Source organism: Aphidius gifuensis, linkage group LG6, assembly GCF_014905175.1.
Source record: "Aphidius gifuensis isolate YNYX2018 linkage group LG6, ASM1490517v1, whole genome shotgun sequence".
Taxonomy (NCBI): domain Eukaryota; kingdom Metazoa; phylum Arthropoda; class Insecta; order Hymenoptera; family Braconidae; genus Aphidius; species Aphidius gifuensis.
The window spans coordinates 14563510-14591406 of NC_057793.1; the positions used below are offsets into that span (position 1 = coordinate 14563510).

Sequence of the window (27897 nt, forward strand, 5' to 3'; positions counted from 1 at the left end):
TTTCATCAGGACCATTTACTTATCCTGATATATTTGACGTGGAGCCATTGATTAAATTAATTGAATATTTTGCTGAAAATGAGATAAATGTATTGATACTTTGTGGACCATTTGTTGATGATTGACACGCAGTTGTTAAAGAATCTATTTTTGACATTGCATTTGAAAATGTATTTAAAAATATGATTGAAAAAGTTATGGATTAGGTTAAAGGGTATGTGTTTTCTACTAATAATAATTACTATATAATTTTATTATTAAATTTCTAATTTATTATTATTTTTTGGAATTTTTAGATAGTCTACAAAAGTTGTGCTTGTTGCTTCAATGTATGATGTACATCATCATAATATTTATCCAACATCAAAATTTCATTTACCTAAACATTTTTTAATATATGAAAATTTATTTTGGATGCCTGATCTTTGTATTATGGATATTGAATGATTAATTATTAGTGCAACAACAGTTGATGTCATAACACATTCTATGTAAGTCTATTAACTTTACATTTATTAAAACTTGTTTTGTCATAAATGTGTCTTGTCATCACATTCATAACTTTTGTTCAATTTTTCAGATTTTTTACCACCACGTGTGTTGCCACCAGCCAACTTAAACTTGTTGGAGGAGTTTGACTTTCCAAGGTATCGAGCTATTTTACGTGAGGAACGGTTACACCAACAACAACAACAAGCAGAACAACATCAACCAGAACCAATTGGAAATCAACAACATAATGACAACGATCAGCAACCACAACAGGTAGTTGTTGAAAATGCTGATGATGAAATATTAAGATGCTATGATTGGAAATGTAAACAATGTGAAAATTCAACAATAAATATTATATGTCGTCCATGCAACTGTGTCACCTTATGCAACACATGTGCTGATTTGAATTTAAATGGCAATGGAAATGAATTAGCATGCCTTTTGTGCACTCAAAGAGTGAATAATTATGATCATGTATTTATGGATAATACAGATTCAGATGGTAATACATGTTTTTATTACATTATAAAATTCATTTGTCAAGAATTTGATAGAAGCATTACATTAAATTTATAACACATTTATTTTTTTTTTAGAGTTTCCAATAGATTGGAAATGTAACGTTTGTTTTATCAACCCAAAAACACATGTATTATCATGCAGACACTTTTTGTGTGAAATGTGTGCTCTGACAATCATCGGAGATGCTGTATTGTTGACATGTCCATTTTGCAGGACCCGAGGAAGATATGTTGAAGCCAATTTCAGGCCAATCAACACACAATAAAAACTAAATGTTGCATGTGAAATAAAAAAAAATATTGCTAACAATTATTGGCAACGTGACATCGTTCAACAATAATTGATGGTCAATTAGTTGGTATTCCATTAGATTGGAATGTGTTTGTGTCAACTTTTAATACAACTAAATGTTTGGTGGTGTCTCCAACAAGCCACCATAAAAAAAAAGTTAAAGTTAATTATTATTTTTATTTAATTTTTTCATTTAAACCATATGTATCTTTTAGAATTACTTCACCGTGTGGCTACAGATATCTTTGAGAGAAGATGTAGTCACCTGTTTGCACCTGTTGATTTAATAAAATTATATTAGCACAAGTTAAATCAAACAATAAAATAATTCATGTTTTTGTAATGATAAATGCCTACTGTATTATTTTATTTTCATCTTTATTTTTTCTTTCATCATTAAATTTTTATGGCATTTTTAAATTAACTCATAAGTCATTAAGTTATATGATTATTATTTAACAAAATATAATTAATAACACTTGCTGAATTATATTATTCAATTTTTATATTGATCTTTTTGTTTTTTGTACTCTAGACTAGCATTAAATATTTATTCATCTTTTTATTTTTTTTATATCAACTCATTCATTTACAATAATTTAAAATTTATTTATATATATATTTTTTTTTCTATTATTTAGGAATAATTTTCTATCACTTTATTGAACTTTATATTTATATTTATTAAAATAGTAATATAATTTTATTTTTATGGAAATGTAAACAAAGATGGATCATATGTCAAATCAGTATCAGGGTTATGATATGACACTGTATTTGACACAATTCTAATTGATGCATTTTGACATTATGTCAACAAATAAAATAATTTTTTTTTTAATTATTAATTTGAGGATTTCATTGAGGAGTTATTAATTTACATTAGAATTGTAATGTCATTTTTTAAAATAGATATTCTAATCTAATGGAAAAAAAAAACAGTGTGCAGCCATTTTTTCTAATCAACTGTCAGAGCTGTTTTAATTAAAATTTTACAGTTAATTTGAATATTAGTTAACACATGTCATTGAGGTATTATTAATTATTGAATAATTATCATTTTATTATGTTAAAAAGTATATTAATAATTATGATCAATTGCAAAATAAGAAAAAAGGTTTTTTAAATTTTTTACCTGTGATTCATCAACATAACCTGAAAATTAGTTGACAAACATCAAAATATTTCTGATTTTTACAGATAAAATTCTGAAAAGTTTAACTAGTTGATAATTTATTTAATTAAAAAAAAGCAAAATGTCATTAATTGAATTTGTCAGCTCAAGAGTTAAAGATGCTGAACGTGAAAATCTCAAAAGAGCTCGTGAAAAAATATTAGCTGAGGTAAGATTGTTAAGTAAAAATATAAATTTTTTTTTGTTGCTATTAATAAGTAATTTTTTTATGATGTTTTAGGCTGAAGAAAAATATAAAATAAAAGAAGCTAAAGCTGAAAGATGTAGACAAAGAGGTGATGACAAATGGATGTTGCCATCAGTTGAAGAAAAATTATCATCTGATAAATCAAGGAAAAAGATTAAAAGAAGAAAAAAACAAAAAAAAAAAAAAAAAGAAAACGTAATATAATAGTCTTGATATTGTAATGGCAAAATTTTCAATAGCAAGACCACCAGGTATTTATAAAAATGACTATATTGAAGAATTATATTAACGTTATGGAGAAGGTGCAACACCACCACCTCTCCCATCAAGACCAGATTGGTGTTTTGAATATGATAATAATGACGATGATGACAATGGAATAAATAATGACAATGACGATTGTGATGATAATAATGGATGTAATGGTGGTGGTGGTGGTGGCGGTAGTAATCTACCACCAGCAAAACGTCGTAAAACTGAATTTAAACATAAAAATCCAGTATTTATAAATGGTGTTTCTGGTGTATCACCATTATCAGATAGATCAAAATTATCACATGTACAAAAAAGAGTACAAGATATATGTAAATGGACAAAATCTGGATTTCCAGGCTCACAACCAGTATCAATGGGACTTAATAATATAAAATTGCTAAATGAAAAACCTTACAGAGTATCATGGAAAGCTGATGGAACAAGGTAAATTAATTTTAAAAACAAATGATAAGTTATTTTTATTAATAACTTTTATATTTATTTACAGATATATGCTGTTGATACAAGCAAATGGTAAATTATTTTTTATTGATCGTGACAATAGTGTTTTTAAAATAGATGTTATTAAATTTCCACATTACAAAGAAACACATAGATTACTTAATGATACACTTCTTGATGGGGTAATTATAAATAATTTAAAATTTTATTCATATGATAAACAAAGTAAATATAAATATGGTTTTTTTCTTTTTGTTAATTAGGAAATGGTAATTGATCGTGTTGGTGGTAAAAAATATCCTCGTTATCTGGCTTATGATATAATTATGTATGACAAAATAGATGTTTCACAATTAGCCTTTTATCCTGATCGTTATGATATAATAAAATATAAAGTTATGGCTGGTCGTCATAGAGCAATAAGTGAACGTAAATTAATAAGAGAAGAAGAACCATTTTCAATACGTTTAAAAGAATTCTGGTCAGTTATGCAAGCTGATCGTTTATTAAGTAATAAATTTTCACAACAATTAGGACATGAACCAGATGGTCTTATATTTCAACCATCAAAAGAACCATATCGTCCAGGACAATCAGATAAAGTATTAAAATGGAAACCACCATCATTAAATTCAGTTGACTTTAAACTTAAAATTGTTGGGGAAAGTGGTCTCGGTATTGTTAATAAAAAAATTGGACAATTATTTGTTGGTTCACAATCAATACCATTTGCACAAATTAAAATTAATAAAACAATTAAAGAACTTGATAATAAAATTATTGAATGTAAATATAAAAATGGACAATGGGTATTTATGCGTGAAAGAACTGATAAATCATTTCCAAATTCATATGAAACAGCAAAGTCTGTTTGTGAAACTATTAGAGATCTAATTACAACTGAATTTTTACTTGATTTTATACTTAAAAAAAGATTTGTTGATGATTCTGATCTAATGCCACCACTAGCTAAATTACAATCAAATAGTTCATCATCAAAATATGTTCATAATAATCAAAGACGATAGTATTTAGTTATTTAATTATCTACTTCATTTAAGTTTGTTTTATTTTGTTATATAAATTCTTTTTAGCATTATTATTTAGTCATTTGTTGTTTGTTCAAGTGAATGCTTTTGTTGTAATATAAAAATATCAAAAATTAATTGAGAATTATGTGAAAAATACTTTGTACAAATTTCTTTAAATAAAAAAAAATTTCTACACCAATTTATTTGTTGCTAATTTATTAATTAATTAATATTTTTCGAGTATTGGGTTATTGTTATTAATAATATTTTTTGGAGCATTTATTATCTGGTTTAAACATACATTTTCAACACCGAGATTATATTTTTCTAGGTTGGAAGAATACTCTGTGACGAGTTGTACTCGCCCACCTTAAATTTATATATTATTATTATTTCATTTTATTATTATTATGTTATCGGGTGGGGCTGGCCAAATAAGAAGGGGAATGTTGTTGGGGAAAGGGAAAATTTCTCTCCTATTTAAACTGGTGATCCAGCTGAATAGGACACTTCGGTTTTTGCCTCCCGACTATTAAGTTCGAGTTTCTTGAGGAGCCATCCCAGATCCTCGAATAGTCTTATCCCCACCCAGGTATCGGAGCCATCCATACCTAAAACTTAGGAGCAGGAGTCATCCTCTCCTAAAAAGTCCCCCTTTATCTCATGTATAGTTGGTCAGCCTTGCTTCGTTTTTTTTTGTCAGTTAATTATTCTTTTTATACGTTATTTTTCTTGTTAAGACCATGACTTGAAGTCGGGTCTCATTATCTTATATTTGTGTTCAACTTAATATTAATTAATAATTTTGATAAAACGTAATTTACGAATAGTAATAATTTTTGATACTTAAATTAACTTTATAATAAATAATCTTGTTGTTTGTGTGCCATAATTATCGTTTGTTAATTAATTTATTGTGCTACCCTTGATTCTATCTTTTCAGTGACTTAATTTTAACATTCTTTACCCGGCCCTCTCTCCACGAACCAGCATACTGAGCGACCCAGGCAAACCCCCCAACTTAATTTTAGAATTATATTTTCAGGAACGGATCAGCATCATTGGACTCATTGGATTATTGGATTTTCGTGATTTCTGTGATTTTTGTGATTTCTGTGATTATTTGGCTATTTGGTATTTGGTATTTGGTATTTGGTATTTAGTATTTGGTTATTTGGCTATTTGGATATTTGGTTATTTGGTTTGTTTTAGTGACGTTTTTAGGTAAATTTTAGCGTCGTAGAATAAAATTTTCCGTCCCCCCTATTTTGTCTGTAACATTAGTTGATCCGCGTCCCGAGCAAAATTTTAAAATTGAGTGAGAAGGTAATGTCACGTTACAAAATGGCGCCCAAACAGGGACCTGAATGACAAAATTCAGGTTCCTACTTCCCACCCTTTTTTTTTACATGTATATTAGAATAACTACAACCCGCGTCTACCCCCCCCCCTGATAAATTGATAAAATAAAAAAAAAATTTTTGAAAAAAAAAAAAACCTAAAATTAAAAAGAAATTATAACAAAAAAAAAAAAGTAAACCCTTTAAAAGAAAAAAAAATATATATAAAGAATAAATAATAATAATAAAAAAAAAAAAAAAAATAAAAGTAAAATAAAATTAGACTTTGTTTTAAACCCACAAATCCCCCCCCGAAATTTAGGAAAAAAAAAACTACAAAACCCCATTCTAAAATTTAAAATTTCCCACCCTCAAGCTTCGCCGGTATTCAAGACAATGGCCGTCGAGTTGACCGCGCTTGCGCGACAACCGACGACGCTTCGTCGTGCGATTTTTGTGCCCCAACCGGCACAACCTGTTGGAACATCGCACGAGGGATATCGCGTCGCGAGTTGCCCGCAGATAATACACAAAAAAAAAAAAAAAAAAATATATAATTTAATAATAATTAACACAAAAAAAAAAAAAAAAAAAATAAATAAAAATAGGAATGAAGAAAGAAGAAAAAGATTAAGTGAGAAAAAAAAAAAAAATAATAATAATTGTGTGTAGCGGTGATTAGTGTTAATAGGAAAGAAGAAAGAAGAAAAAAAAAAAAGAGATTTTGAGTTGTGTGTGTAGGCGTGAATTGAAAAAAAACAACAGTTAGTTTTGTGGATAGGAAGGATAGTAAGGAAGGATATAAGTTGTGTGGTCGGTGCGTATGCTGTGTGGTTGGGTTGTGTGCTGTGTGTAAGGAAAAAAAGTGCGACAACCGACGACGCTTCACTGTGCGATTTTCGTGTCCCAACCGGCACAACCAGTGATACATCGCACAGGGAACATCGCGTCGAGGGTCGCCCGATAAACAAAGAAAAAAAAAAAACTAACTAAGACTAAATAATTAACATAAAATAAAAGATAAAGCAATATAAAAAAAAAAAGTGTGCGTATTTTGTGTGTGACGGATAGGAAGAAAGGATTGTAGTTGGACGTAGGTTGTGTGTATATAAAAAAAAAAAGTGTGCGTATTTTGTGTGTGACGGATAGGAAGAAAGGATTGTAGTTGGACGTAGGTTGTGTGTATATATAAAAAAAAAGTTTGCGTGTGACGGATAGAAGGAAAGGATTGTAGTTGGACGTAGGTTGTGTGTATATATAAAAAAAAAAAGTTTGCGTGTGACGGATAGAAGGAAAGGATTGTAGTTGGACGTAGGTTGTGTGTATATATAAAAAAAAAAGTTTGCGTGTGACGGATAGAAGGAAAGGATTGTAGTTGGACGTAGGTTGTGTGTATATATAAAAAAAAAAAGTTTGCGTGTGACGGATAGAAGGAAAGGATTGTAGTTGGACGTAGGTTGAGTGTGTATAAAAAAAAAGAGTGTATTCAGTGTGCTTTGTAAATTAGTGGAAAAAAAAAAAGAGAGAGAGAGAGAAAGGATTCAGTGAGGGTTATTGGGTTATGGGAGGATTGGAGACACCGAAGGGATATCCAAGAGGCTATATCGGGTACCGGGACAAGGGGATTTTCGTGAAGGAAAATAAACTGGTGGAAGGAAAAGACATTAGGATTACGACGCATTATATTTTGGTGCATTCTTATTGTCACCGTAATAAGGTAAGATTACCAGATTTAATTAATTTTACTACACAAACAAAAAAAAAGAAAAGAAGAAAAAAAAAAGTTTATAGTTCCTGCCACATATATCCCCCCCCCAAATCTCGTAAACTCGTAACCCTATACAAATACCCCCCCCCCATTACTATAAAATTCATTGGCATGCCCCGTTATAAAATAAATAAAAAAAAAAAAAATAATATATCGCGCACGCCCCCACTCATTTACTGTTATACCAAAATCCCCACTATAAAATTAAATGTGTATAGACAACCCCCCCACTATTGACCCGTTATTTTAGTTACGATTTTCCCCTGAAAAAAAAAAAAAATATATATATCTATTAATATTGATATAAAAATATAAAAAAAAAAAAAAAAAACTATGTTCATCGGCGAGTCATCCCGGAACCATAGTTACGAATCCCATTTATTCCAGATTAATTATGTTATAATAAATTAAATTTTGTTGTAATAATTAGTCGGCCCTCCGGAGAAATATAATTCCCATTTAAAATTGACTAATTATGTTATAATAAATTAATTTTTATTGTAATAATTAGTCGGCCCACCGGAGAAAAATATAAATCCCATTTATTCCAGATTAATTATGTTATAGTAGATTAATTTCTGCTGTAATAATTAGTCAGCCCTCCGGAGAAATATAATTCCCATTTAAAATTGACTAATTATGGTATAATAAATTAATTTTTATTGTAATAATTAGTCGGCCCTCCGGAAAAATAAATAATCCCCATTTTTATTTGACTAATTATGTTATAATAAATTAATTTTTATTGTAATAATTAGTCGGCCCACCGGAGAAAAATATAAATCCCATTTATTCCAGATTAATTATGTTATAGTAGATTAATTTCTGCTGTAATAATTAGTCAGCCCTCCGGAAAAATATAATTCCCATTTAAAATTGACTAATTATGTTATAATAAATTAAATTTTATTGTAATAATTAGTCGGCCCTCCGGAAAAATAAATAATCCCCATTTTTATTTGACTAATTATGTTATAATAAATTAATTTTTATTGTAATAATTAGTCGGCCCACCGGAGAAAAATATAAATCCCATTTATTCCAGATTAATTATGTTATAGTAGATTAATTTCTGCTGTAATAATTAGTCAGCCCTCCGGAGAAATATAATTCCCATTTAAAATTGACTAATTATGGTATAATAAATTAATTTTTATTGTAATAATTAGTCGGCCCTCCGGAAAAATAAATAATCCCCATTTTTATTTGACTAATTATGTTATAATAAATTAATTTTTATTGTAATAATTAGTCGGCCCACCGGAGAAAAATATAAATCCCATTTATTCCAGATTAATTATGTTATAGTAGATTAATTTCTGCTGTAATAATTAGTCAGCCCTCCGGAAAAATATAATTCCCATTTAAAATTGACTAATTATGTTATAATAAATTAAATTTTATTGTAATAATTAGTCGGCCCTCCGGAAAAATAAATAATCCCCATTTTTATTTGACTAATTATGTTATAATAAATTAATTTTTATTGTAATAATTAGTCGGCCCACCGGAGAAAAATATAAATCCCATTTATTCCAGATTAATTATGTTATAGTAGATTAATTTCTGCTGTAATAATTAGTCGGCCCTCCGGAAAAATAAATAATCCCCATTTTTATTTGACTAATTATGTTATAATAAATTAATTTTTATTGTAATAATTAGTCGGCCCACCGGAGAAAAATATAAATCCCAATTATTCCAGATTAATTATGTTATAGTAGATTAATTTCTGCTGTAATAATTAGTCGGCCCTCCGGAAAAATAAATAATTCCCATTTATACTAGACTAATTATGTTACGATAAATTAAATTTTATTGTAATAATTAGTCAGCCCTCCGGATAAATAAAATTCCCCTTAATCCCAGGACTAATTATGTTACGATAAATTAAATTTTGTTGTAATAATTAGTCGGCCCTCCGGAAAAATAAATAATCCCCATTTTTTTATCTGACTAATTGTGTTATAATAAATTAATTTTTATTGTAATAATTAGTCGGCCCACCGGAGAAAAATATAAATCCCATTTATTCCAGATTAATTATGTTATAGTAGATTAATTTCTGCTGTAATAATTAGTCAGCCCTCCGGAGAAATATAATTCCCATTTAAAATTGACTAATTATGTTATAATAAATTAAATTTTGTTGTAATTAGTCGGCCCTCCGGAGAAATATAATTCCCATTTAAAATTTGACTAATTATGTTATAGTAGATTAATTTCTGCTGTAATAATTAGTCAGCCCTCCGGAGAAATATAATTCCCATTTAAAATTGACTAATTATGTTATAATAAATTAATTTTTATTATAATAATTAGTCGGCCCTCCGGAGAAATATAATCCCCATTTTTATTTGACTAATTATGTTATAATAAATTAATTTTTATTGTAATAATTAGTCGGCCCACCGGAGAAAAATATAAATCCCATTTATTCCAGATTAATTATGTTATAGTAGATTAATTTCTGCTGTAATGATTAGTCAGCCCTCCGGAGAAATATAATTCCCATTTAAAATTGACTAATTATGTTATAATAAATTAAATTTTGTTGTAATAATTAGTCGGCCCTCCGGAGAAATATAATTCCCATTTAAAATTTGACTAATTATGTTATAATAAATTAATTTTTATTGTAATAATTAGTCGGCCCTCCGGAAAAATAAATAATCCCCATTTATATTTGACTAATTATGTTATAATAAATTAATTTTTATTGTAATAATTAGTCGGCCCACCGGAGAAAAATATAAATCCCATTTATTCCAGATTAATTATGTTATAGTAGATTGATTTCTGCTGTAATAATTAGTCGGCCCTCCGGAAAAATAAATAATCCCCATTTTTTTTTATTTGACTAATTGTGTTATAATAGATTAATTTTTATTGTAATAATTAGTCGGCCCACCGGAGAAAAATATAAATCCCAATTATTCCAGATTAATTATGTTATAGTAGATTAATTTCTGCTGTAATAATTAGTCGGCCCTCCGGAAAAATAAATAATTCCCATTTATACTAGACTAATTATGTTGCGATAAATTAAATTTTATTGTAATAATTAGTCAGCCCTCCGGATAAATAAAATTCCCCTTAATCCCAGGACTAATTATGTTACGATAAATTAAATTTTGTTGTAATAATTAGTCGGCCCTCCGGAAAAATAAATAATCCCCATTTTTTTATCTGACTAATTGTGTTATAATAAATTAATTTTCATTGTAATAATTAGTCGGCCCACCGGAGAAAAATATAAATCCCAATTATTCCAGATTAATTATGTTATAGTAGATTAATTTCTGCTGTAATAATTAGTCAGCCCTCCGGAAAAGTACAATTCTTATTCCCATCATACGATATTAACTTTTATTTATTTTTATTTAGAATTAATTGAGTATGGAGAGTAAGAAGGACCTTGTTGGAAGGAGTGGGAGTCATCCCCTCCTAACGTTTCCCCTCTTCTCCCGATGAGAAGTGAGAGGCTATCCCCACTTTTGGCCAGAGTTTCCCCCACCCTTAGAGCTGCTCGCTAACCACTATATAAGCTGACGCAGGGCGTCCGACTAGTCAGTAGTTAATCGCGCGCGAACCTGTAAGGTCAAGGATATAAGTTCAAAATATTATATGTGCAGTTTATTACTTTAGAAGATTTATTTAGTTACAATTTAATTTCTGAGTTGTTGTTTATTTTAATTGTGTTAATTTGTAGTTGCCCCCTCCATTATTTATAATATTACCTGCGTCAATTTAAATTTGCCCTAATTTTACGTTGCCACACACGATCCCTACGGTGATATTATGGGTGATGAGGAGACATCCTCACCACCTGGACCATCGGGTACTATACCCAAGCGTCGTGGGCGGAAACCCAAAGCCCAACCAGATCAACTTGAAGTTGATGAAACCCCAGCGGATTCAACTAGTGAAGGAGACTTTCCTCCTAAGAGAAACACCCGCAATCGCAAGAAAATAACCGCGGACCCCCCCGTCAATATTTTCGTCACAGGCGCTTCGCCAGAGGATCTCGGAGCTACATCCAGACCACCTGGTGAGGGCCGTGTTCCTACCCCACCTGTTCAGAACGCAGCCCAAGGAACTGACCCAGTTTCGCCCCCATTAGTCGATATTAATGAACCCCCTAAAAAGACTGCTGCTAGACCACCCCCAAAGACAGTTACCAAAGACCCTGCTGTTTTTTGCAGCACAATTGGGTCTAGGTATTTGGCCACCCACAAGAACATTGAGCCATTTGCACTAACCCCCAACCCCGCGAGCAATCACGAGCTTCACGCCGGCAGTGGTTACCGTAGTGACTGCCGCTTATGCGTGACTGAACGTTTTAATAATATATTACGTACTCGTTACGCCGGTCTAGACGATGACGACCCAAACAATGAGCCTGCCTCATCCACCCGTGTTAATCCACCTCAAGGAGGATCAAACCTCAATCCACCCACGCGTAATGAACCCCGTTATCCGGTACCTAAACGCGTACTTACGCCCTCGGTTGAAGATTTTCGGATTTCCGAAAGCAGTGCTCATAACCACAGCATGCCCAATTTATTACGTATTTTGGGAAGCTGGAGGCTGACTTATTCCGGCCATCCAGGCGAAGATGTAGAAGAATTTTTATATCGAGTGGAACAAGCAAGGTTGTGCACAGGCGCAAGTGACCGTGAACTGCTGCAGACTTTGTCCTTCTGTATGAAAGGCCCCGCCCTAACTTGGTACATGACGCATGAAGCTGAGTTTGATTCTTGGTTAGCCGCGAAGGCAGCGTTTCGCGCCAGTTTTTCCGACCCCGATTACCAACGAGCATTACGCGAAGAGATCGATAAACGCGTTCAAGGCCCAAACGAGTTAGTTCGAAGCTTTATATCGTGTATGCGTGGTCTATTTCAAAGAACAGATCCACCCTGGTCTGAATCAGAGCGCGTCCACTACACCGTCCGCAATATGTTGCCCATTTTCCAACGCCAAATTTCACCCCGAGACTTCCCAACAATGTGGGAGGTAGAATTGGAAGCGTTGCGCCAAGAGAAGATTACGCAATCTGCCCAACAACGCCGATTACCACCTCGACCTGAGCAGTCGTTGTGTCCCAGTTTTGCTTGCCCAACATTCCGGTCACACCCTAACCCTGTTCCACGTCAAGGTGTTCTTCGCTCTTTGGTAGAAGAGGAGCCATCCCTACAGGGAAGCGAGGAACATGGTTTATTGATGGAGGACGAATTACTGTCCACCCTGGGTGATTTACTCCAGAAAAAGAGAGAGGTCACCTGGCCCAAGACCCGCAACGTCACGTTTGCCACCCCAATCGCGGATTTCCCTGAACCAGGTCCCAGTCCTTCAGCTGTACCCAACTTCCAGCCTTCTAATTTAGTGGAATGTTGGAATTGTAAGCAACCCGGTCATATTTTTAGGGATTGTCAGGAACCCCGAAGAAGATTTTGTTATCGCTGCCGTCGACCGGATGTCACGTTGGTTACGTGTCCATTTTGCAATCCGGGAAACGACAGCGGGAGAGCATAACTTCGGCACATGCAGCTCCCGTTTCAATTTCGCCGATTAACAACCCACCATTGAAACCAGTCGAGGCTACCCAGGTCCCACGGATAGTTGACATGATTGAACCCGATTTATTACCCAAGGAGTTGGTGAAGTTAGTGCTTAAACCGTCTGGCTCGGTAGAAACTCCAGCCGAGACGTTGGCAGCTCCACCAGCCCCGATCCCCAGACTTCGTGCCTTCCATCTTAATATAATAGTTGGACCGGTAATAATTCGAGCCTTGGTTGACTCAGGAGCTAACCGAACCTTTACTGGGCTCGAAACGTCCCAACTCCTCATTCAGTCCGGTTTCAAACAACGTGATGTACTCCCGCGACACGTTATGACTGCATCAGGTCATCTTGAAACAATTAATACTGCGGTTACAATCCAAGTTGAAGTTGAAGGTAAATCCACCCCTATGGACGCATTGATTTTACCCACCCTATCCGAGGATTTTATCCTAGGGTTAGACTTTCTACAAGCCGCCGGTATGGTCATTGACTTCAGCGACCGATCATGGTATTATCATGACAATCCGGAGCGAAAGTTCTTGTTTGTGCCCGTTGATAAGGTAGCTCAGGTCGTACAAATGAACGGTCTCAGTACCCTTACCCCCCACGAAGAGCTTCAATTGGAACAGTTCTTAGCCAAAGAATTACCCCCCGTTCTAATTGAAGACGATAAATTCCCTATAACCCACCTCACACAACATCACATTGACGTAGGTGAAAGCCCCCCCATTAGACAAAAGCCTTATCGTGCTAACCCAGCAATGTGTGGAGTTATGAAAGAAAAAGTAGACCAAATGTTGAGAACTGGAATAATTGCAGCTTCACAGAGTGAATGGGCGAGCCCTGTTGTTCTAGTTCCAAAAGGGAAAGGTAACTATCGGTTTTGTATTGATTTTCGTAAGGTAAACGCGGTGACGAAGAAAGATGCATATCCAATCCCCGATATGTCTTCCATCTTGGACGAGCTGCGTCAAGCCCATTTTATCACCACCATCGATTTATCACAAGCTTTCTTTCAAATTGCCCTAACACCCGAATCGCGAGAGATAACCGCTTTTGTCGTTCCTGGCTACGGCCTTTACCATTTCCTGCGCATGCCTTTCGGATTGTCCAATAGTCCTGCAACGATACAGCGGCTCGTCGATAAATTGATAGGTCACAAATATTATCCCAAGGTTTTTGTTTACTTGGATGATATAATCATAGTGACACAAACATTCGCGGAACATCTGTCATATTTAAAAAAGGTGCTAACTGATTTGCGCAGTGCTAATCTTGCCATTAACCGCGAGAAAAGCCATTTTTGCTGCGCACAGGTTAAGTACCTGGGCTTTGTGGTAAATCGCGACGGACTCATGGTCGACCCGGACAAAACTTCCCCTGTGGTAAACTATCCAGCCCCGAAAAACATCCGCGAACTTCGTTGTTTCTTAGGAATGGCTTCCTGGTACCGAAGGTTTATCCCGGAATTCGCGACCTTGGCCGAGCCCCTTACCCGTTTAACCAAGAAAGATGTTGAATGGGAATGGAAAGAGCCCCAAATCAATAGTTTCCGCGCCCTGAAAATTAAATTGACCACAGCCCCAACTCTCGCATGCCCAGATTTTACCCTCCCCTTTACCCTTCAAACAGATGCAAGCAGTGTTGGACTCGGAGCAGTGCTAACCCAAGAATTCAATAAGGTCGAAAAGGTAATCGCGTATGCTAGCCGTATGATGTCCGAGACCGAAACGCGTTACTCTGTTACCGAGCAGGAATGTTTAGCTATGATTTGGGCTATACGTAAATTTCGGTGTTATTTAGAGGGTTACAAATTCACCGTTATTACAGACCACAGTAGTCTTCGTTGGCTTAACAACTTGCGTAACCCCACCGGTCGATTGTCCCGCTGGGCATTAGAATTAATGCAATACGACTTCGAGATAATTCACCGTAAGGGAGCCCTCCATCATGTCCCGGATGCCCTTTCACGGATCCCCGACCAACAAATTGAAGCCCAAAACTTGACTGATGTTGACGATAGATGGTACTGCCAAAGGTATCGCAAGGTGGAGTCATCCCCAGACAGTTATCCTGACTGGCAGATCATTGGTGGCCAACTATATTTTCATAGACCCTTGTCCTATATTTCAGTCGAGATTCCCGACCTGACGGCCTGGAAATTGGTAATGCCTCGTCATTTTCGCGAACGAGTCGTGTTGGAATGTCATGAACCCCCCCATATGGGCCACATGGGCATTGATAAAACTTATCGTAAAGTCTCTACTTTGTACTATTGGCCTAATATGTTCCGTGAAGTAGCGTCAATAGTAGCCCGTTGCGAGATTTGTCAGAGGACTAAGTTTGACCAAGGCAAACCACGCGGTTTAATGGGCACTCGCGTTGTACAAGAGCCATGGGCAATCGTAGCTGCCGATATTGTTGGTCCCCTTCCCCGTTCTCGAGCTGGCTATGCGTATCTTCTGGTCATGCAGGACCAAATGACCAAGTTCATAGAACTGGCCCCCCTCCGTCAAGCCACGGGAAAGGTTATCCGCGAAAAACTCGAGGACCTCATTTTATTTCGCCATGGTACTCCCCGGACTTTAATCACTGATAACGGCACAGAGTTTGCCAATAAGGAGATTAAATCCTTGGCTATCTGGGCCGGTATCAAATTACAAAATACTCCCCCATATCACCCCCAAGCAGATCCGGTGGAACGGGTAAACCGCAGCCTCAAGACTATGCTTCGCGCATTTCTTGATGGCAACCACCGTGACTGGGATCATTATTTGCCCGAGTTTAGGTTTGCTTATAACACAGCTTACCATGACTCCCTTTTATCCACCCCTTCATTTGCCAACACTGGGCGCGAACCTCGTCAGCCCCACACCCTTCGTAATGAAATCGATGAAGACCTGCTTGTCACCCCCATCCCCATGACCGAATGGAATAAGAGAATGAAAAGACTCAACGTCCTACGCCAAGCCCTAATCTATGCCCGAGGTGAGGCTGAACTGAAACAGTCCACCCAATATAATACCCACCGCCGCAAAGTCGAATTTGACGTTGGAGAATTGGTGCTCAAACGAACCCATCCCTTGTCTAACGGCCCCAAATTTTATTCAGCCGGCTTAGAAAAGCCGTTTGAAGGCCCCTTTATAATCACCCGAAAATTCTCGGCCACCCGTTATGAGGTTTCCGATTTTTCCGGAGTCATCCGAGGTGAAATATCCATATCAGACTTGAAGCCTTGGGTTAAAGCATTGGATCAGAAAGTAGTTAAAAGTCCACCCACACCTAGTAATTAACCATGCTATACCCTGTTTCGGGAAACCCAGTAGGAGACATCCCGGGTGACCCATAAAACTTAATTATGCAAATTACTAATCTCTACTGTTGATGGAATTTAGATGGAACAAGCTGAATTGGGAGATATGGACCCATTATTACTCGCCACAGTTGAGACCACACCACCAATGACGTCATCCGCAGAGGAATCAATGCTGCACGAGACATTCACATCAGCTGTTGGAAATACCGTCACAACACCTACCATCTCACCACGTCGGCCAGTTGCTGGCAAAGATCTGGCAAAGCTTGCTGACAGCGGAGCTGGTATCCTCAGTGACGTGAGCGAATCTGAGTTTAGCTTAAGTGACGAAGAGGTAGGGAATATTGCGTTTGAGCACAGCAATGACGAATTGATGTGGCCCACTAATCCACCCCTTCCCAAAGCAGTTGTGGAGTCATCCCCTGCAGGCCTTCAGCCAATCCCCCACAGCTCACCAGACGCTGACTGCCTCGACCTCGGCGTCTTATTCGGAAAGGATTTCAAGGAGATGGTAAGCTCGGAGCCATCCGCTGACCAAACATCTACCTTGAAATTTGATTCACTGGACCCACGACCAGGTGACAACTATCATTTCACTTTTGGAAATTTTGATAAGCCCCTTGATTCTGCGGCCGCCCGCCAACTCAGTGATCCCGGATTGTATTTGGACCGGAATCTCGAGGACGACCGTGGAATCCAAACCCCTTACTGTGTGGAGTCATCCCCAGTAAGTTCCCCAGAAAAATCCCCAGAACCTCATAATAGTGCTCCTGCTCTCATTGTGGAGCAGTCACCAGCTGCGAGCTCATCCGCTGGTGATGGCTCTCCGGGAGCCGGTAGTGCTGTTAGTCACCCTTCTGGTGCGATTCCCAAAGCAAAACCCCCTTCCCCCATCAAAACCAAGAGGACTCGCATCCGTTGCAGCCTGTGTCACGGCCGTAGCCACCTTCGCAACAATTGCCCCGACCGTCCACTTGAGCTTATTGATGAAATAGGCTCACCCCGTTCAGTCGACTCAGGTGTGGACGCTCATTCGGTCTTTTCCGATAAAACATCACCAAGCCCCACTCCCCCTGCAATCCCAGCTCTAATGAGCCTAAAACTACCACCAATCTTACTCAACCCTTTTGTAGCCAAGTCGTTGCTGCCCTCAAACGCACAAAGAGGGTCAAAGCGGGGTTACCGTTCAGGATCACGGCGCCCAGCCGAACGATCTGGAAATCCAAGGGCATACGAACCCAAATGCAGGGATTTCGATTGTTTTTGGAGGGATCCAAGGTACCCAGGTCCTGGACCCAATGACCTCGCTCCATGTCGTGATCCCAAATGTAAATTGCGTCGTCACTGAGGGTATCATTGTTCATATACCTTTTTTATTTTTTTTGTTTGTTTAGTCAAGTATTGTGATAAGGAGATACGTGGTTGGACCACGTATGAATAAAAGTACAAATAATTGATAATAATAATGTAAAACAAGAAAAAAAAAAAAAAAATGTAAGACTGATAGACGTCACGAGGGAGAAAAAAAAAAAAAAAAAAAGGAGAAATTAGGGTGGATGTTGTGACGAGTTGTACTCGCCCACCTTAAATTTATATATTATTATTATTTCATTTTATTATTATTATGTTATCGGGTGGGGCTGGCCAAATAAGAAGGGGAATGTTGTTGGGGAAAGGGAAAATTTCTCTCCTATTTAAACTGGTGATCCAGCTGAATAGGACACTTCGGTTTTTGCCTCCCGACTATTAAGTTCGAGTTTCTTGAGGAGCCATCCCAGATCCTCGAATAGTCTTATCCCCACCCAGGTATCGGAGCCATCCATACCTAAAACTTAGGAGCAGGAGTCATCCTCTCCTAAAAAGTCCCCCTTTATCTCATGTATAGTTGGTCAGCCTTGCTTCGTTTTTTTTTGTCAGTTAATTATTCTTTTTATACGTTATTTTTCTTGTTAAGACCATGACTTGAAGTCGGGTCTCATTATCTTATATTTGTGTTCAACTTAATATTAATTAATAATTTTGATAAAACGTAATTTACGAATAGTAATAATTTTTGATACTTAAATTGTCTTTATAATAAATAATCTTGTTGTTTGTGTGCCATAATTATCGTTTGTTAATTAATTTATTGTGCTACCCTTGATTCTATCTTTTCAGTGACTTAATTTTAACATTCTTTACCCGGCCCTCTCTCCACGAACCAGCATACTGAGCGACCCAGGCAAACCCCCCAACTTAATTTTAGAATTATATTTTCAGGAACGGATCAGCATCATTGGACTCATTGGATTATTGGATTTTCGTGATTTCTGTGATTTTTGTGATTTCTGTGATTATTTGGCTATTTGGTATTTGGTATTTGGTATTTGGTATTTAGTATTTGGTTATTTGGCTATTTGGATATTTGGTTATTTGGTTAGTTTTAGTGACGTTTTTAGGTAAATTTTAGCGTCGTAGAATAAAATTTTCCGTCCCCCCTATTTTGTCTGTAACATTAGTTGATCCGCGTCCCGAGCAAAATTTTAAAATTGAGTGAGAAGGTAATGTCACGTTACAACTCCTAACACTAATTGCATCATACTTGATCATACTCGGCGATATATCCGAACAGCTGATATATTGTGTTGATAATCAGAAATGGGCATGTATAAAAATTGAAAATTGATATATAAATAATTGTCTTATAAATGATAAGAAAAATAGTTGATGTAAATTATTATCATAATATTGAGAAAAAGAGAGAGACATAATTTAATAAGTTAAACCAAGTTGGTCTAGGTGGTGACTGGTAACTGGTGACTGCTTGAGGTTATGGTTAAATTGGGTTAAATTCAGTGTTTATACAATTAATATTATTAACAAAGATATATTTTTTAACAACTATTATTTATCATAATAAGATTGCCATTGTATAAATAATATAATGATACAGTTTAACAATGAAACTTGTTGATTTATAGAGATATTTTGTTTTGTTGACATACTGACACTGGAGATAAACAACACAATACAATAAATGAACATTGTAAGTATTACTATAAAATTATTTATACCTAAATTAATAAATGTATTAATAACACAACGATTAATTATCAATTGATTTTAATATTTAAAGATGCTCACTGGAATGGTATGTCATTTACTACCAAAATCAATAGACTTGTATGGCGTATTACAATGTCTCGATTATGGATGAAATATTTATTAATAATTTCACTATTATTATGTGATTTTTATTTATATAAAATTATTAATGGTAAGTTTTCAATTTTCAATTATAATATGTTTAATTTTATTAATTTAAAAGCAGTTTTATTTATCAGCAAGAGAGGCTGAATTAAAATTATCCAAAGAAACATTAAGTATACCAAATGTATTTGTTGATGGTATACATCAAGCCAAAGATCAACTTGTCAATAGTCAATATAATGTAAGTATTAAATTTTGATTTTTATTTTAGATACTTGGAGTAATATTATAATGAAATTTTATTTGTAGAAAAAATGTGATGTCGTTCATATTGCCATGGTTGGTGACAGTTGTCAAATCAATAATATTTTATAAATCAAAACCAATTCATTTTCAGCTACTTGTCGATGAAATATCACTGAGAACATTAAAAACATTATTCGATACCTAGAATTTACCAGAAGGTATGTATATATTTAAATTATATAATTGATTTAATTTAATAATATTTTATAAATCAAAACCAATTCATTTTCAGCTACTTGTCGATGAAATATCACTGAGAACATTAAAAACATTATTCGATACCTAGAATTTACCAGAAGGTATGTATATATTTAAATTATATAATTGACATGTGACCTGATGATTGACAAATAATTACATTAAATTCATAAAGTTAGTTAAAGTATTGATACTTAATGCAATTAAAATTTTATAAAATACTATTTCAATAATGAAAAACGAAATTGTGATAAATTTCGTAAATTTTAGTCGAACAAAAGTTCAAATTTTTATTTAATTTTAAAAATAAAGTTAATAAAATTAACTTTTAAATTTTAAATTCATTTATTACATTAGAATTATAATTATCATCAATTTGAAAATAATTTATTCTATATTTGTAAAAATTAGTATGATTGAATTATTAATGCAATTAAAATTTTTTTAATCTAATTTTATTATTTGAAAGTTAAAGTATCACTACATTCAGCTGAGATATGGATACCAAACAAGCATTATTCTGGTGTTTATGGATTATTAAAATTAATATTTCCGGATCTATTGAGCCAGGATAAAGTATTGGCACTTGACACAGACATAACTGTTCTCGCTGATATATCATTACTCTAGGATGAATTTGATAATTTTAAAAATAATAATATGCTTGGATTAGTAGAAAATCAAAGCAATTGGTATATTAAAAAATTATCATATGGACAATCAATTTGGCTCGCAATTGGACGTGGTTTTAATACTGGTGTTATGTTGATGAATCTCAAAAAATTGCGAGAATTTAATTTTAATAAAATTTGGACACGAATAACAAAACAAGTATTAATGGAAGTTCATGAAACAGTATTAGCTGATCAAGATATTATGAATTCAGTTATTAAAAAACATAGTGATATTGTTGTTACTTTGGATTGTGTTTGGAATGTACAATTGAGTGATCATACACAAAGTGAAACTTGCTACAAAAATTCAAAACAAATTAAAGTAAAAAAGACAAATAAAATAAAATTAATTTTCTTCACTGAGGCATATTTTACCCTACTTTATTCCACGCGTTTGCGTTCACAAAGTGATACTTTACCCCATCTTTCGGCTAACACGCACTCATAATGTCCCCAGGCTACTAAGTTGCTTTATTTAGGCTGCTAAGTTGTTTTATTTAGGCTACTAAGTTGCTTTCCTAGGTATTTTTAATCACTAGAGTTAGTTTTTCTTGTAAAATAATTAGAATTATGAGGTTGCTCCATCTGATGTGATACAACTTCAACTATTCTATTTCATCTGACTGCATTTTGTGTGTGTGTTAGTGTGTGTGTATCAGTTTACGTAATATTTGACATGCTTGGACCTGTTGCAACTTGTTGATGTTGTTTATAAAAAAAAAATTGATACTGATAATAAAATATAGCTGTATTAATTAAAATGAATCATATAATTGAAGAAAGTAGTGAATATAGTAGTGATGACACAAACACAAGTGGAAATGATATACAAAAAAAAATTAAAAAAAGTTGTGATGTAAACAAATGTGTTGATGAAATAAGTGGTAAAATAAACAGTGTATCACAAAGAACACTTGATAATGTTCAAGAAGATGGTGATGATAGTAATGACAGTTCACAAAGAACACTTGATAATATTCAAGAAGATGATGATAATGATGACAGTACACCACAAGAAATAATGGATGAAGTTGAAATGATTAAAATTGAATTATTACCAACAATTTCAAGAGAAAAATATGATGTTGAATATAAGAAATTTTTATCATGGAAAAATAAACAAAAAAATGGTAAAATAAATGAAAATTATTTATTAATTTATTTCAAAGAATTAAAAGCATCATTTGCATCATCAAGCTTGTGGAGTAAATATTCCATGTTAAGATCCACAATACAAACATATGATGGTATTGACATATCATCATATAATTTATTGAAAATGTTTTTAAAGAAGTCAACAACTGATCTACGAGTTAAAAAATCTAAACAATTTTCTGCACCGGATATTGAAAAATTTTTACTGTCAGCACCAGATAGTGAATACCTAGCAATGAAAGTAAGTTCACCAATTTTTTAAAAAAAAAAAAATAGATTATGACAAAAAAAGGTAGATAAATAATTGTAATTTACATATTAATTAATTCCAGGTTGCCATGATATTTGGCATTTGTGGTGGATTAAGAAGAGCAGAGCTGACAGAATTAAAAGTATCTGACATTAAAAAAGAAGGAGGTATAATAGTGGTCAACATCGTTAAAAAAAAAAACAAAGCTCCTCAATTATTCACAATACATGATGAGTTTGTGAATTATGTTGATAAATACCTGGAATTAAGACCTGATAATGCAACAAGTGAACGTCTTTTTTTAAAATATAACAAAGGGAAATGTGCAAACCAAAATATTGGTATAAATACGTTTGGTAAAATGCCACATTTAATAGCAAGTTATTTAAAACTTAAAGATCCAGGTCGTTATACTGGGCATTCGTTTCGACGAACTGGTGCTACACTTTATGCTGATGCTGGAGCTGACATTTCAATGCTGAAAAGACAGTTCAAATGGAAATCTGACAGTGTAGCAATGGGATATGTGGAAGACTCAATTCCACAAAAATTAAAAGCTGGTAAAATGATCACTGGTAATATTAATTTGAATAAAAAAAGAAGTAGCTCATTTGAAACACCATGTGTTAAAAAAGTACACCGAGAAAATCGTGAAAATATCAACAGCATTGCAAACACTGGTTCTGGAGCAATTGATTATAATAATATTACCAATTATGGTGCATCTACATCAAAACAACAAGATGAAATTAATACAATAAATTCACAATCAGCTGATGAAGAAACACCAGAACCAAATAGTGTTAAATCAAACAATAATAAAAGCAAGAGAAACAATGTCACAGTTATATACCATTTACATAACTGCACAAATTTATCATTCAACAACTGAACTTGATATTTTTGATAAAAAAAAAAGTAGATGACTTGCTGGTGTTATAAAAATATTATTATTTAAGTAGTTAATTAAAAAGTTTGATTTTTTTAATGATTTAAAAAAACTCTGCTGGTGCAGGGATAAAAAGTATCCAACAATTACGATACTTGACTGATAAAAAATATATAGAAAAATATATTGTTAGTGCAACTACAGCAATGTTATCTTTAAAAAAATATTTACATTTATATCAAGTCAATTCTAAAATTTTCATGTTTTGGATGACTTGAAAATAAAAAAATATTTTGCAATAGTATTGCAATATCGTTATAATATAGTTTAACTTGATTTTCAGCCATATTATTGTTAAAGTAACTAGATTTTTGATTTAAAAAAAATAATTGAGAGTGCCATATTAATATTTGAAAAATTACTTTAAATTTAAAGAATATTTTGTGTGTTTTTACTTTATAAAAAAAAAATTAAAAAAAAAAAAAACTGGTTTTATAATAGGTTGTAATTTAGATTTAATTGTTTGATGATTTTGATGAGTATAAAATAAATAAATAAAAAAATATTTTGGTGCTATTATAATAATATGAGATTAAATTTTGATCCAATGAACAAAATTGATTTTGTTTGTAGTCATTTTTTTTTAGGTTGAAAAAAATTTTACTTCATCAAATTATTATTTTTTTTTTTTTATCATTTTGATTTTCTTTTCGCTTTTTTTCTTTTTTTTATTCTGGGGGGGTCGGGGCGCCTTTTGCTTATGTTTCCACTCTGTCTCGGGTATCACTCACCGCGTTTGACTAAGTCCTATTTTAAGCACTTGTATCACAAAGTACTAATACAATAAATTAAAATTGAAATTTCATTAACAATTGTTTTTATTTTAGATATTACATTGGAATTTACCTCGTAAACAGGAAGTACAAAATAAGCATGCAATTGATTTTAATAGAATGCACAAAGTTTTTCTTGAAATGGATGGTAACTTGTTACGACGACAATTATTTCAATGTTCTGAAATAAAAGTTGACAACAATGTGAGTAAAATGATATGAAAAAAAATAATTAAATTTAAAAAAACGAAATCTATCTATAGGAATTAATTTAAAAGAATTTCATTGTTATATTTTTTTCTTATCAGACAAATAAATTTGATGATTGTACAAAATTTACAATGGGCTCATCGATTGTTTATCGAACTCATTTATATTTTTTTGAATGAGGTCATACTGCAACGAATTACAGCAATTAGAAGACGGCAGTTGTGCCTTATGAAGTCACTTGGGAGCCTTACGTTGTTGTATCTAAAACAGCACCAAAATTTAATCAAAGATTTATTGGTTTCGGATAGAACAAAGTTTCATTTATAACTCACTTGACTGATCTTGGATATAAGTAAGTTTTTTTTGTTTTTGAAACATTAATTATGTATTTATAAAATTTGTTTAATTTTATTTTATATTAAATATTTATTTGACAGGTATATTGTCTTGCCAGATGCTTTTATTATTCATCGACCTCATGCTCCTAGTTTAGACATTGCTAAATTTCGAACAAATACAATTTATCGAAGGTAGTAAAATTAAATACTAATTACAAATGTTTGACCTTGTTTTAATAATAAATAACGTCAAATTGTTATTAATAAATTTAAATATTTTAGATGCCTCAAAAAGTTGAAAGATAAATTTGTCGATGAGTTGATAAATAAATTTGGTAAAAATACATTATCAAAAAAAAATAATGATCAATGGGAAGAGTTGATAAAATTAAATAACAAAAATACAATCGTAAATATAAATGAGCATAAAACAAATCTTCTTGATGATGTATATTTTTGTAATTCACCAAATAGTAATTATGTAAAGAGTTGTCATTGGTACAGATAATGATGATAAAAATTTATGGTCATTAGAGGATGTATTAGCACAGTGTCATATTGATGCAATGTTACGAAAAAATAAATATTTTACATTAAATTGTGAAATAAAATTAAATCAACATAATAATGATGATGGTAAATGTTGTAACAATTGGTCACCAGCAAATTATGTTGCATTTGTGTCAAATCGTACATCATGCCTTGGTGTAACTGATGTGGATTTATTAAAAGTTGAAAAATTATTAATATGTCGTATGTATTTATTAATAAAACTCCATGGACAGTGATGAGAAAAAGATAAAAAAAAAAAAAGCTTCTTTCGATGCCGGCAGAGAAATGGTAAATAATTAATTTATTAAGATATTTTTTTTTTCATTTTATTATGTTTATTATTATCAATTAATTTATAAAATCTTAACAATAATAATATACTGTGCTATTAATTTGCTAATTCCAAGCAGCACATGTAATTTATTGTTTAAATTTCAAAAAATAAGTTCGAGTTAAATATAAAATCATTTTAAATGAGTACACTTGAAATAAAATTAACAAGTTTCTGTTATTAATATGTTAATGTTATCTTTATCTTACTTTGTTAAAATTATTATTATTATTATCGTTGTTTTTGTTATTTAGTTGGCAAGATACAAAGTATCAAGAGGAAGAATCTCTGACACAAATCAAACAGATTCATCAGATATTGATGAACTTTTGATGCTACACAATGAATCATTGGATAATCAAAGTGTAAATATGGTTGAGGATACGTCATTTAGAGATACACCACAAAGTAGTATGTCAGCAAGTGAAAATAAAGCCGATACTGATATTGATAAAATGACTGGACGTATTGCTGAACTTCAAGAACTTGGTGGTAAAGAAGCAATAATACAATCATCAACATCAGAAATAGATATGTGAAGATTTAAAATGATTCACCAAATTCATCACAAAGTCACAATTTGAATAAAAATTCAAGATATAAACAAAATTTTAAATAATAATTACATGAAACTTATTAAATTAAATACTTGGATATTATTATTTGTATGTAATGACAAATAACACAAGGGACTTGAGTTACTTTTGTTAAATAAGTCACTTAAAATAACAAATAAAATACGAAACCATTGTAAAAATATAATAAATACAACAACAACAACGATTTATTATTTGTAAATTATTTGATAGAATGTTTAATGCATAATTCACTCTTCAGTATATAATTATTACATTTATTTTTCGATTATCCTGCTAATCAATTATTCTTTCCAATAAATGCTCCTATAGAAACATAAAATTTTTTATTTCAAATTAGCTTAGGCATAAATCACCTTATTTTAAATTTAAAAACATTATCATACGTTATCATACTAAAATGTTAATTATAAAAATTCATCTTGCAATACTAATTTGAATTTATTAATTTAAATAATATGCATCTAAATTCACGGTAGCTATCGCCGTGGTAGAAGAAATAGTGGTGACGTCACACACTCACACATGAAAAGTTATAGATTCTATATTATCAACAGACGTCAGTCAAATGATTCGTTTGTAGGAAGAATCGGAAAGTATAATATTGTGTATATTACTCAAAATCGTCAATAAGTGATACCTGCTATAGTTGTATAGACCCAGTTGGATACAAATAATATGGATCATTAGTCATGTAAATACATATTTTTTTGCAAAATTGATGGTGTACTATAAATTTTCAGTATGAAAAAAAAATTCTGAAATGAGTCCGTGTTTCGTGTATTGAAGAAAAAACTTGAATACTCCTTTGCAATATTCAATACTTTTTTTTTTTAATTTTTATTATATAAATTGGTAAAGAATTTTTTCTAATGGAAATTTGAATTTTAACACAATACAATTTGAAGATAATGATAGTATGGAAAACATTTTCTTTTCGGTTATTTTTTCATAGGGAGAGCTTATTTAATCGATACATTACCTATATTCGTAAATTGTAGTTTAAAATTTTGAGATTTTCCATGAAAATGAATTTAAGAAAATTCAAAACGAAAAAAAAACCACTAGAGCAACGATAACAATTCAGTTTAATATTAATTATGTACGAATAAAAATGACTATATCTACATAACTTATTTTCTTACAACGATTGAGAATAGTAAATAGTAAAACCAACGAGTTCCCTTCATTCGGAATTCTTGTAAACGAATTGATTGGGTACTTTGTTGATAAATAAACAATTTTATCGATAAACAAGAATTAATTACGATTGTAAAAACAGACTGTGTAAGAAACATCATGTAGTAAGTTAACAAAATCATATTGTAAAACTAATCGTGACGACTATGATAAACGTTTTCATTAAACTTATTAGCCGTGTAAATTTTTATAGACTTTAATTATTCATTCATTATTTTATAATTATTGGCTAACGGCATTTTCGTTTTAAAAACTTTGCGACTTATCACACTCGTTGTAACCTTCGCGCATGCGCAAAATTCCATGATCAGGGACTTTTATATTTATAAGTTTACTCAGGTCGGACAGAACCTTTTCGGCGCTCACGTCCCCAAGCCATTTAAATCAATATCGTTTATTTTTAATAATTTTTCATTTGAAACCCTACTCAAAGGAATTTCGTTTAAATCAATATCATTTGTTTTTAATAATTTTTCAGTTGAAACCCTACTCAAAGAAATTTCATTTAAATCAATATCATTTGTTTTTAATAATTTTTCATTTGAAACCCTACTCAAAGAAATTTCATTTAAATCAATATCATTTGTTTTTAATAGTTTTTCATTTGAAACCCTACTCAAAGGAATTTCGTTTAATTTTAATAATTTTTCATTTGAAAACCTACTCAAAGGAATTTCGTTTAAATCAATATCATTTATTTTTAATAATTTTTCATTTGAAACCCTACTCAAAGGAATTTCGTTTAAATC

General features: G+C 32.5%; 2 pseudogenes; both read left to right on the forward strand.

Annotated features, from left to right (window-relative positions):
- Window positions 1–2564: 2564 nt before the first annotated feature.
- Window positions 2565–4462, forward strand: LOC122859878 (annotated as a pseudogene).
- LOC122859555 lies at window positions 3912–25270 on the forward strand (annotated as a pseudogene).
- Window positions 25271–27897: the final 2627 nt, after the last annotated feature.